This window comes from Peromyscus californicus, unplaced genomic scaffold (genome assembly GCF_007827085.1).
Source record: "Peromyscus californicus insignis strain IS unplaced genomic scaffold, ASM782708v3 Scaffold_18__1_contigs__length_77618521, whole genome shotgun sequence".
In the NCBI taxonomy this organism is placed as follows: Eukaryota; Metazoa; Chordata; class Mammalia; order Rodentia; family Cricetidae; genus Peromyscus; species Peromyscus californicus.
In genome coordinates this window covers 33,206,067-33,218,077 of record NW_026294480.1, presented here as the reverse complement: position 1 = coordinate 33,218,077, position 12,011 = coordinate 33,206,067, and positions in this window count along the sequence as shown.

Below are 12,011 nucleotides of genomic sequence, written 5' to 3'. Positions count from 1 at the left end.
GAGGAAGTCAGTCAGAGCTAGCAGACTTAAGTAATGTTCTAATGTGAACCAAGTTCATTAATTAATTCTACAAATGTGTATTGGTCACCTACTAAATGTCCGGTGTGTTAAGTCCTTAATATAAGGATAATAATAAGCCATAGACATTGCTTCCTAGGAACTTATAGTCTAAGAAGGAAGAGAGACAGTTAGATAGATAAACTCTCTTGGCATGCATTCACATGAGCATATACCCCCAGGTACTTCATTTAGCCCAAAAATACATACTGACAATATGGTTTTGTATCAGTTATGTCATACTTTATACAGTGTTTGTATAAACTTAACATGTACTTGCAAACTAATGACACCTGGGATCCCGGGTGTGTACACAGTTTGAGAATAGAAAATAGTCTGCTTTCTCCAGAGCGATGCTATGACTGTATGAGGCACATAGTTTGTTCCTGTAGTCATCATCTCTGAGGAAGAGCTACCAAAGCTGGGGTGTGTCACTGGGCAGGTACTTTTAACCATGACATGTTTGAGTCAACATACATGAGAGAAGAGTATGAAATTTCCAGCACTTACAAAGGAGTGGGGTTTGAAGAGATGGAAATGTACTAGGAATTTGTGTCGTGTAATTTCCACCAAGTTTTAATGGGCAGAGGCGCTGGTGACCATATCCCACTCCCAAAAGTTGCAAAATGATCATTAATGTATGTTGACCCATCATCCAACGTTGTCCTATGGTCTATGCCTCATTTTTCTTGCCTCCAGGAAGTTTAAAAAATGGGACTTGTTTTGATATCACAGCATCTTCTAATGTGAACCCTTTAGTATATGACTTGAATAATTTTAGGCATAACAGAAGAACTAAAACAGCTGATGGGAACTCAAAGAACAAGCAATGAATTACAAGCAAGCCAATATGCCATAAATCCACTGTCCCTTAGCTAACAGCTCCTGTTAACACATAAGGAAATTCAGAAGTCTCTGGGGGCACAGCTTCAGATATAGAGGCAGGGGTGGAACCATGATAGCAACTGTGGAAATTAAGAAATAAATGTTGGCCCCTGTATTTTGTGGATTAAAAAGTCTGCAAAAGACAGCTCAAATAGAACCACATGGTTCCAGAGACATGGTCTTGGAAACCCTTTGCTTACTCTTTGCCTTCTTGTCCAACATGGGGCTGGTTAAGTCTCATTCTACATAGTGAGGCATGATAAATATGCACTGACACCCAGGCAACTTGATTGCAAACATCACTAGCGCTGTGACCAAAACAAGCTCCTCTGTATCTGTCTTGCCTAGGAACTGCCACCTACTTCCCATCTTTGGATCAGATTGATTGATGATATTTTCAGACACCAGAAGTTTCTGGGGCACTCATAGCAACCTGCATGCCCACAGTTGGCTCTTTGTTTCTATGTCTCATGCGAATTATACTTTTGAGATATATAACAATTCCATCAAAAGCTCGTATTTAATAATCCTTTATCTCTTCATGGGGCCATATGTTTTCAGAATCTCTGAGCAAGCTTGTATTGTTTAGGTTTTCACAGATTAAAGCTGGCTTGTCAGGCAATATGGTAGTACTGCTATACTTCTTTGGTGTTCCACATCTTGCTGGAACAGGCAGGCATGGATAGCTTCAAATGGGAGATTTCACAATTGAATGGACCCCCAACCCAACTCCACACCAAACAATATGATAACAAGGTGATGCTATCACATGCATAGATTCTCTCTCTCTCTCTCTCTCTCTCTCTCTCTCTCTCTCTCTCTCTCTCTCTCTCTCTCTGTGTGTGTGTGTGTGTGTGTGTGTGTGTGTGTGTTTTCAGTTCATATAGTGCTGGCCATTAAGTGTTGTTGGATGAGGAATCAGAACATGAAAAAGGCATAGTCAGTCATACTGGCTCACAAGAGCTGTTTTATTATATTGTTACATTTTAGTCTATTATTTTTAAATTACTGTGGTTGGGTTGTGTGTGTATGGTACTGGTAACTTGAAGGTAGGGCCATATATGTATAAGCTTTATTCTCAGTCTCCTTCAAAAATATTTCTCCTGTGTGTGTTCACATGTGAAATCCAGAGGTTAACATCAGTGTCTTCCTCTATTGCTTTCTATTTTAATTTTGGTACAGGTTCTCCCAAGGAACCTGTATAATGATTGGTCAAACAGGCTGGTAAGCAAGACATCGTATCCTTTTGTCTCTCCTTCCTAGCACTGGGATTATAGGTATGTGCTGGCTGCCATACTGAGCTTTTTATGTGGGCACTGGGGACTTAACTAAAACTCAGTTCTCATGTTTGAGCAGCAAGCAAATTACCTACTGGGCTGTCTTCCCAGCCCTGCCTCATTTCATATATATATATATATTTGATTTTATTTTACTTATTTTGAGCAAGGGTCTCACTAAATTACCCAGATGCCCTTGATCTTGCTCTGTAGCCTAGGCAAACCTTTCTATTCTGATCCTCCTGCATTAGCCTATGTCGGAGGCACAGAGCGTTTACAGATAAGCATTGGAAAAAGCAGGAATGTTAATTGGGTAGGATTGTTTCCTCAGTGGAGAAAATTAAATATCTGTTTTCCACTCAGAAGGCTAGGAGTGGATGTTGTTAATGACCCGGTGACCTTTGTTATCTGGAGAGCCAGACTTTACCCAAATCCCTGAGAATAATGATCCCAGATTCTCCCTTCCTAGACCCTTAGGTTTGTTTCTCAGGCCATAGAACCCATCCTTAGGGGAAGATGTCACACGTCCTTTAAATCCTGCTGACCTTCATGCTACCTCAGTCAGAGAACACACCAGATTCTACTGTGCTAAGATCCCTTAAGCTATAGAATCCATCTTCATGGTCACATGTACTTTGTAAAAGAGTTTTGATACAGTCATGCCTTAAGCTTTATTGTGCACATGGGGTTGGAATAATTGTTACCAGGAAGCTTTTCCCCACAAACTTTACTGCTTTTTTTGTCTTTTTAAATATGTCTCAAATAAACCAGCCTGGGGTCAGACTCCAGAAGTTTTGACTAACATCGTCTAAGTTGTGCTGAACCAAGTTTTCCTTCTTGCCTCCTGAAGTTTGTTTCCCTGCCAGCCATAGACCTTGCAGGGGTCCCCACAACCTTCCAGAATAGCTTGGATAATGGCATGCTTTACCAGACCTGATGAGACAAGCAAGATTAAAAAAAAAGGATAAAAATAGTCAAGTAAGAATTTAAAGTATCTTTATTTGTGGATGATACGATTACATACATAAAAGACCCTAAGGACTCCACCTGAGAGCTTCTGCAACTGATAAACACATCCAGCAAACAGTGGGATACAAAATTAACACATAAATAACAGTAGCCTTCCTGTATACGAAAGATGAACACACCGAGAAAGACATCAGGGAAGCAATACCATTCACAGTAGCCTCAGAAGAAACTTGGAATAAATCTAACCAAGGAAATGAAAGATTTACATAATGAAAATTTTAAGACACTGAAAAGAGAAAGTGGAGAAGATACCAGAACATAGACAGATCTCCCATGCTCTTGGACTGGTAGAATTAATATTGTGAAAATGGCCACTCTACCAAAACCAATCTATAGATTTAATGCAGTACTGATCAAAATTTCAATACAATTATTCACATAAATTGGAAAAAAATTTAAATTTCATATGGAAATATAAACAAGCCAGGATAGCCAAAACTATCCTGAACATTAAAATAAAAATTGCTAGAGGCAATGCCATCCCAAATTTCAAATTCTACTGCACAGGTACAACAATAAAAACAGCACAGACTGCCATCAAAACAGACCCATTGATCAATGGAATAGAACTGAGGACCCACATATAAAGCCACACTTCTACAGCCACCTGATTTTTGAAAAAAGAGGCCAACAACACACATTGTGTTTGATCCTTAGCTCCCACCACACAAACTCAACTCCAAATGGATCAAGGACCTCAACGTAATATTTGAGATGCTTTATCTGACGGAGGAGAATGTAGGGGACACATTTAAACTTATTGGCACAGAAAAGGGTTTTCTGAACATGACCCTGATAAGAGCGGATTATAATTATTACCCTAATACCAGCCACATTCTGTTACATCCATCCCTTTGATCTTGTGACAAGCCTTTGTCATTTACAAAGTTTGCATTTAAGAACTTCACAATTGAGTTACAAAAGCCAAATCATACACACAAATCATACACACAAATAAATCGTTTGGTATTTTAAGCCTGTTTACAAACTTGTTTTGAGCTGCATTCACAACTTGGCTATGGTGCATACAGCCCCAGGGTCAGCGGTTTGGACACATTTGAATCGTGAGAAAACACTAAACCAGGGCTTTCCTCTCCTCTGTAGACATGCTTTACCAGTCAATTCACTGAGTCCCAGATATATGTGTTTTTGTTTGTGCATGTCAGAGACTGTATTAAGCCCTGGGGAAGAAGTATGGTTGGATGCAGGGTCTTCAGTTTGTCACAAAATAACACTTATAAATAAATAAAGACTTTAAAAGTACAGAAAAAAAATCAGAAAAGTGAACTAAGGAACATAAGCCACAGTTCAACTGGATTCTATAAATTATATATGTATATATTGCATGAAAATGTAAATCTTTTATATTCCAAATGCTCAACTCTTTTCTAAAGATTATAGGTCCCTGAACTCAGTGTTCTTGGTGAGTAGTACAGCTATTGCTGGGACTATGTTGTGAAACTAAATATTTATAATACTAATCTGCCCAGGAGCAGTGGTAAGACATCCCACTCTTTCCTAGGCTAGTTATAGATCCCATTGAGGAATTTAATCCCACTAAACAAGGCCCTGCTCTTCAAGGGGATGGAATGTTTTCCTGATATAAAAAAAATGTTAATACTAATAACTCTCAACTAAGAAATGTGCTCTCAAAGTTTCTCTCCAGGCTGCAGTCCCAGTGGTTTAACTAACTGTTGGTATTTTAAGCCTACTGCAATTTGAACTTCAGCCTTCCATGGCTCTGCCATCACAGTAAAGATGCCTTTCAATTATATTTCTCCCTGTGGGTTTTAGTACATCCAGCCTCTCTAGAGATTTGTGCTTATGCTTACAGATGGTGGCATGCAGATTTCCTCAGTAACAGGCACTAAGAGATGAACTTATTCATTTAAATTACAACCTGCTGTAAAAAACACTGCAATTAATAATTCACTGGTTGCTTTAACAACTAGTTCACAGAGCACCAGAAATTAAATCCCTCCAAGTCAGCTTTCTGCTCGAGACTTAAAGATGCCAAGAGCTACTATTGCTTGCACCAAATCACTAATGGACTATTGAGAACAAAAGTAGAATAGATGGACCACTTACAGAACGCAAACCTCAAACTACCAGTTCAAAATATGCCAATGATATAAAACTTAAAATAATCAAAAAGTAAATGTTAATGTTAATAAAAAGTAACTCTCCGTGTCTAAAGTTCTCACTTTTTGTTTCTTATATTCTCACTTACGACTTCTAAGATTCTATTTATCTTTTATTTTTAAGAACTTGATATTGGATTTATTAATTAATTTTGTGATTTTCCACTTAATCCATTGGTGGAAGCCTTTCATCCTACCATGCCCTGGCTTTTTTTTTGCTAGTTGCTGTTACTTTGTGTGATGATTAATCTTCATTTCAAGTTATCTGGATTTAGAATCTCCTAGAAGACTGAGGTACAATTCTTGTTGACATTATTTCATTCTTCAATTTTGGTTTTGATTCCCCCTGACGTACAAATTAGCTTTAAGATATAGATAGAAATGTTCCCATCCTTTGGTGGAATTTCCAGCTTTCACCTGAGAAATTCATAGTAACTGGTATATATTCATGCTTACTTTGGGCCAAGCAAATGTGCTCAATGCTCTATTTGCATAATTTCATCTGACCTTCTAACTTAAACTTTGAAATGGTTATGACTAAAATCTTTATTATCCGTTTCTCTTTCCCCTGGAGTTAAAACTAGAGACTGAGTCTTCTGAAACTTAAAGGACTGATCCAGTTCACAAACCGAGGAAGTGACAGAGTCAGGATGCAAACTCAGCTATTTTGGGTTGAGAGCTGGATTCTTGACCTTGTTGCAGGATGAGAGCGTCTGTGGCCCTGATTCATCAGTGACAGCACTGGCTGAAGCCTTGATTGGAGAGACTCAGCACTGCTGCCTTGGCTGAGCATCTGTGCAATGTCCTTCAGAAGTAAGTCACATTCCCAAGCTAGTAGGCAGAAAGGCTGCACTTTGAGTCATTTCCCCAAATGATTTCCTACTTAGATGCATTCATTACCACAAGCCTGTGATTGCCAGGTGCTCTGCCACATGCTATACAGAGCTGTTAGTTGACAGGAACTTTGTTTTGGAAAGCCACATCACCTGTACTTATGTACATTGGCATAGTCACTGTAGGAGTACTCAACTGGTACAAAGTACATAGGCAGCAAGCACTATCTTCTGCAGTGGTTCCTAAACCTGGTCACACATCAGAATCACTGGAGGAACACTGAAAAAATAACCTTAACCTCCAGATCTATTCAGACTTATTCAATTAGAAATATTTATACTGTAGGACTATACTGCTGTATTTTCATTTTGCTTTAAGGTTGGATGGACATGAACACATTTGAAGATTGAGGAGAAAGGTCCTTAGATGGGAGAAGGAAAGAAGGAAATAGAGTCTAAAAAAATGAAGGATTGCCTTCAAGAAGAGGAAATAAACCTTTCTTTTGTAACTTGAGGAATTAGAAAAGTATGGATGAAGCTTTTATAATATGATACACCTATTTCTTTTCTGTAAATACCATGTTTTAAAAATAGTTAGCAAGATGGTCTACTGTGAGGAGGTAATTGAGGGTGTGTGTGTGTGTGTGTGTGTGTGTGTGTGTGTATTAAGAGGCTCAGAGAACTAAAGAGAAGAGTTGAGGTTTGCAGTAGTTATTAGTGACAGCAGGACATTAAAATTTTCATATACATCAATGTAATGTCCAGGTATTCTTAAGGCCCAGTGAACTGAGTGACCTGTAAGTCCTAATTCTAAACACACTTGTGTCATTTGTTTATTTATTCCACAAATATTTATTGAATATCCTCTTCAGTCTGGGTTTGAGATACAGAAGCAGATCAAATAAGTTCTGTGTCATCATGGAACTTAGATCTTCTACTGGAAAACAGGCACAGGTTATGTATTAACATAAATGTCTTGTATGTAGTATTTTAGGTGACAATAGGTGCTATTAGAAAAGTTGTCACTGAGCCCTCAATAGGCATCTGTTGTGTAGGAGAGCCAAAGATGGAGAGAGCTGAGCAGAATGACATGCAAGACCAAACAAAGTGACAAAGGAAGAGTTGCTGACATTGGGAAAATGAACATCCGGCTAAAGGAAGCCCTAAGTACAAGATCCAGAGGCAGGAAGAGGCTTGACTTTTGAAGGAGAAGCAAGGAGATCAGAGTTGGTTGTGTAAAATGTAAGGGAGATGAGTCCAGACTGGAAGTAAGGGCCACACAGTATGTTAGGGCATAGAGAGGAATCTTCACAGGGGATGGAAGTTATTAAAGGGTTTTGATTACAACATGATAGATTTTACATGTTGGGATTTTTCTCAAGTAAAACATGAATGCAAACCAAGGAAGGAGCTGAAAGAACAAAAGATTCAGATAAATACTAAGCATAGAGTAATTCAACTTTTTGACTCTACATTCTAATTTGGGCAAAGGACATAAATATAGGTTGAAAGAATGGATGCTGCTGGCGGTGGTGGCACACGCGTTTAATGCCAGCACTTGGGAGGCAGAGCCAGGCGGATCTTTGTGAGTTCGAGGCCAGCCTGGTCTACAGAGTGAGATCCAGGAAAGGCGTAAAGCTATACAGAGAAACCCTGTCTCGAGAAAAAAAAAGAAAAGGAAAAAAAGAAAGAATGGATGCTGATGGAATAGAAAAATCAATCAATTTCACATGAGTGGTTCGTGAAAGTATTAGGAAGGATAGGAGACTGCACTGTGATGGGTATGTCTGCACAATGTATTGTTTTAAAGGTAGTGAAGTGTCAACCAGTGCTAAGGTCCATGATGATCTTCAGGGAGAGTGGTGAAGTGGAAAGGAAAGGAAAGAGGAAAGCATTTCCTGAATTTGACATATTATATTTTAATATACAGCTAAGCTCAATTTTTCCATTAATCATAAACTTGAAAAATGAATTCTAAGAAACACTGGTAACCTTGGCAAACACATTGCTGTAAGTAGGGCAGAACTCAGAGTCCTAGCTAGAATTTTTTAAAGAGACGATTCTCTTGAGTGGCCTCCTGCTGGAACATCAATGTCTGGTGCAGGTGAAGTGTGAGTGGGCACAGTATGTGGGCTCTAGGGTTCTTGGTGTTAAGTGGTTCACAGCTGGAATAGATAGAGAATTGCTAAATTATTTTATCACACTTGTTTAATAAATGAATTCATTGACACTACTAGATGAGCCATACCTGAGTGAATCATCTAAAGAGCCTTTGCAGAGTTCAAACCTCCAGTTCATAGCCTTGGATCTGATCTGTCAGAATTTTAAAGGGATGAAGCTCTGGTTTTGTTTATATATTTATATGTTTACATAAAGTTTCTGGGATCATGTATAGCTAGGTTGAAGGACCTTTGAAGTAGTGTTTAGTAGTTAGTTACTGAAAGGACCAAGCAGACGCCCTAACAGGCTGCTCAGTCTTCTCTCAGAGATCAGGCCTCAATTTCAGTTTCCTGAGACTGAGCAGTTTCTGAGAGGGCCATGAACAAAAGACAATTAATCACTGATGCCCCTGCCAGCAGGGACAGGGAGATAGGATGCACCAAGACTTGGCCATTGAGCCAGCCCCCACAATCAGTATGTGCTAGGCCAGCCAGCCTCCATGGCAGCTCAAGGACAAAGCCTGGAACTCATCCAGGCCTGCCCCAAAATGAATAATGGTAACTCCCAACTAACCCTAGCCAATTAGAAGTTACTAACATGATTGCCACTTGCATATACCAATCCTGAGTCTGTTCCTATGTAGTTTGTAGACCCCAAGACGCCCACCCCATGCTTTACTCCCTATAAATACCCTGCCTCCTTGCTACTCAGGGTCTCTCCTGCTCTGCTGCTGCGTCAGACAGACAGACAGACAGACAGGCTTGGGTTAACTTGCAACAGTAAAAAGACTCTTTGCTTTTGCATCGGATTTGGTCTCTTGATGGTCTTTGGGGGTCTCTGGGTACAACAGTTACAGTATTTACCCTTCCCAAAGGCTTTAAATACTTTTATTTACTTAAGTGTGTGTGTGTGTGTGTGTGTGTGTGTGTGTGTGTGTGTGTGTGTGTGTGTGGTCAGGGTGACCTGACCCTGGTATAGCATTTAGTGATTTCAATAGAACTGATGTTGCACTTGACTCCTAGAATGCCAAGTTATTGAATGATTAAAAAAAATCACTTCTCTCTCTCTCTCTATGGAGATTAATTTAGTGATAGCGTAGGATCGACATCAAACTCTGTATTAATTTTTGCTTTTTTTTCCCATTGCAAATCAATCCTAAGATCTTTGTTCCATGAGACTGGGTCAATCTTGTTTTTTTCTGGGCTTTGCGTGGAAGCAAGCCTAGAAGGGAACAACAAAGGTATGAGCACAGGCAACAGAGGCAGATTACTGTCCTGTTCCTACGCTTGTTCAAATGCATTCAGATACGCTTGACTGCTGACCATGTGACTAACGCTCCCCGCTGGCTTAAGGAATTTGAACTGGGCTTTCTGTCACTTCCACCTGAAGAAATGATATGGAACAGTGGTATCTACAGTGGGGCTGACTCAGCCTATTTCAAATCCTTCTGTCCTGCCAGTTCATGTCCCTTCATCCTCTCAGGCAGCTTGGTTTTTCAGCCACATTGACAGGAAATTCACATTGTCAGAATCTGGCTTCCTTCGTAGGGAGACAAGGAAATAGAATCAGATAGAGCTGAGATGAGAATTGGTCCTCTATGAGATTATGGTGTCTGGCAAGTTCTCAACGCACTCGGAAGGAGTTGGAGTGGCGAGGCTCCCATTCTCTTTATGACTGGTTAATGTCCAAGGGATCAAGGAGCAAATGGCTTCAGTCAAAAATAACTACCTGGAATCCAAGAAGCTGGAAGTGACTAGACTATTATTTCCAAACTCAGCTTCAGAATATATCATCAGCCAGATGCATTAATGTAAACATTTTTCTGTTGTGCTTCTTAGGTGGCCTTTCCCTAATGGATGTCCAATTTCTAAAGGTCAGCAGTGCTTCTGAATGAAGATGCTAAAAACTCCACACAGACATAAGATGAGAAATCATTTCTTAGAGAAACTTTGAAGAGGTAAAGTGTGCTTTAATAGATATCAAAATCTGTTAGAGTTTCAGCTGCCATAATGAGCTCCCTAATTATAGTGTTTTCTTGAATGTTTTGCAGGCTCTGATGAGAAGGCAGTTTGGGTGTTTAAGACAGTTTTCTATGGTGCATGCCAAGGGTAAGGGTGGTGTGGTAGGAAAGTGGGGTTAGGGTTCTACTCACCTATTGTTTTGCAATTCATCAGGCAAATAGCTTTTCATTTCCTTGGGCTGTCAGCTGTTCCCATTTTAGTGTCTGTAGAAGAAACAGTGCTAATGATATCTCCGTGGACACAACACTAATGTTTCATAGCACCAAATCCAACTATCTCATAAATTCAAATGTAGTCAGTAGGCACAGTTTGAAAATGTAGCGCAAAAGGTTTTGATATAATTAATGTCCTTTTATTTCTCTTGAAAATTGTGTAGCCAAGCTTAACTACTTTTCTCAAATGTCACACTCATTTTGGAATACTGAATAAATGCCATTTTGGCAGTTTTCTTCCATGAAACAATTATCTCTGGTAACCTGAAACTCCCCCTGAGCCAATGTGTCTACCTTTCTTTAATTTTAACATTAAACACAAATTTAGGAGAACGAAATAGCAAGGAAGGCTGGCACTCGCATCCAGAAAATATAAGCTAAATTCTGTGCTCTTCTCATTCCCTTCTTTGTTACCATTTGTGGGTTTAAAGTATAAACAACACTAAAAATTTGCTAATCGACACTTATTCTATTATTTGGTGTTATGGATACCCCAGTTATGATGGCGCATTGGGATGTGGAGACCCTTTCCATTTGTCACTGTGAATAGTCACACAGAACTGGAGTGGATTCCACAATTTTCTCTCAGCATGATGAGAGCTGTTCCTTTGGGAGCAATGATTTGCTCCCAACTGAAAACTCAAGGTTATGTCTTTCATTTAAACTCCAGTTCAGGGAAAAGAATGAAGGTAATTCAACATGTAGAGTACAAAAGTTCTTCTAACTATGTAATATTTAGAAATCTCAGTTCCTAAGTTCTTAGTGTGCTAAACTTTTCATCACCCTGAAAGATACCTGAGGAAACTCAAACAAGGGAAGTTATATTTTGGCTCATGTTTCAAGAGGTTTTAGTACATGGCCATGTGAGTCTATTATTTGTGGAAATGTGGTATGACTCAGCATCATGCCAAAGGGCTGTGGTGGAGCAGTGATGCTTTACCTGATGGTGGCCAAAAAGTAGAAATGAGACAGAAAGGGTAAGATAAACCCATCTAGGGCATGCCCAGGTGACCTGCCTTCTTCAACTAGGACTCACCTCCCATTTTCACCAATATTCAAATGAAGCCATCAGATTATGTATGCATCCATCAAGAGGTTAATGCATATATTATGTCAGAGCCCTCATAATCTCATGATCTCTCAACGATTGGACTTACCACTAGACACCAAGCACATGGAACTTTTGAAGGATATTTACTTTCAAACTAACAACAAAGTAAATACAGAAAAGACCTTAAACACACATAGACACTCTTTGATATTATTTAAACAAACAAATTAAGACACAACTTATCTATATACAGTTACTACCTGGACTTGAGCCTAACCAGTCTTCTCACTGGACGTTAGGCATGAATGACCTCATCTGGAGATCAAAGGCAGAAAAGGTTTGTCA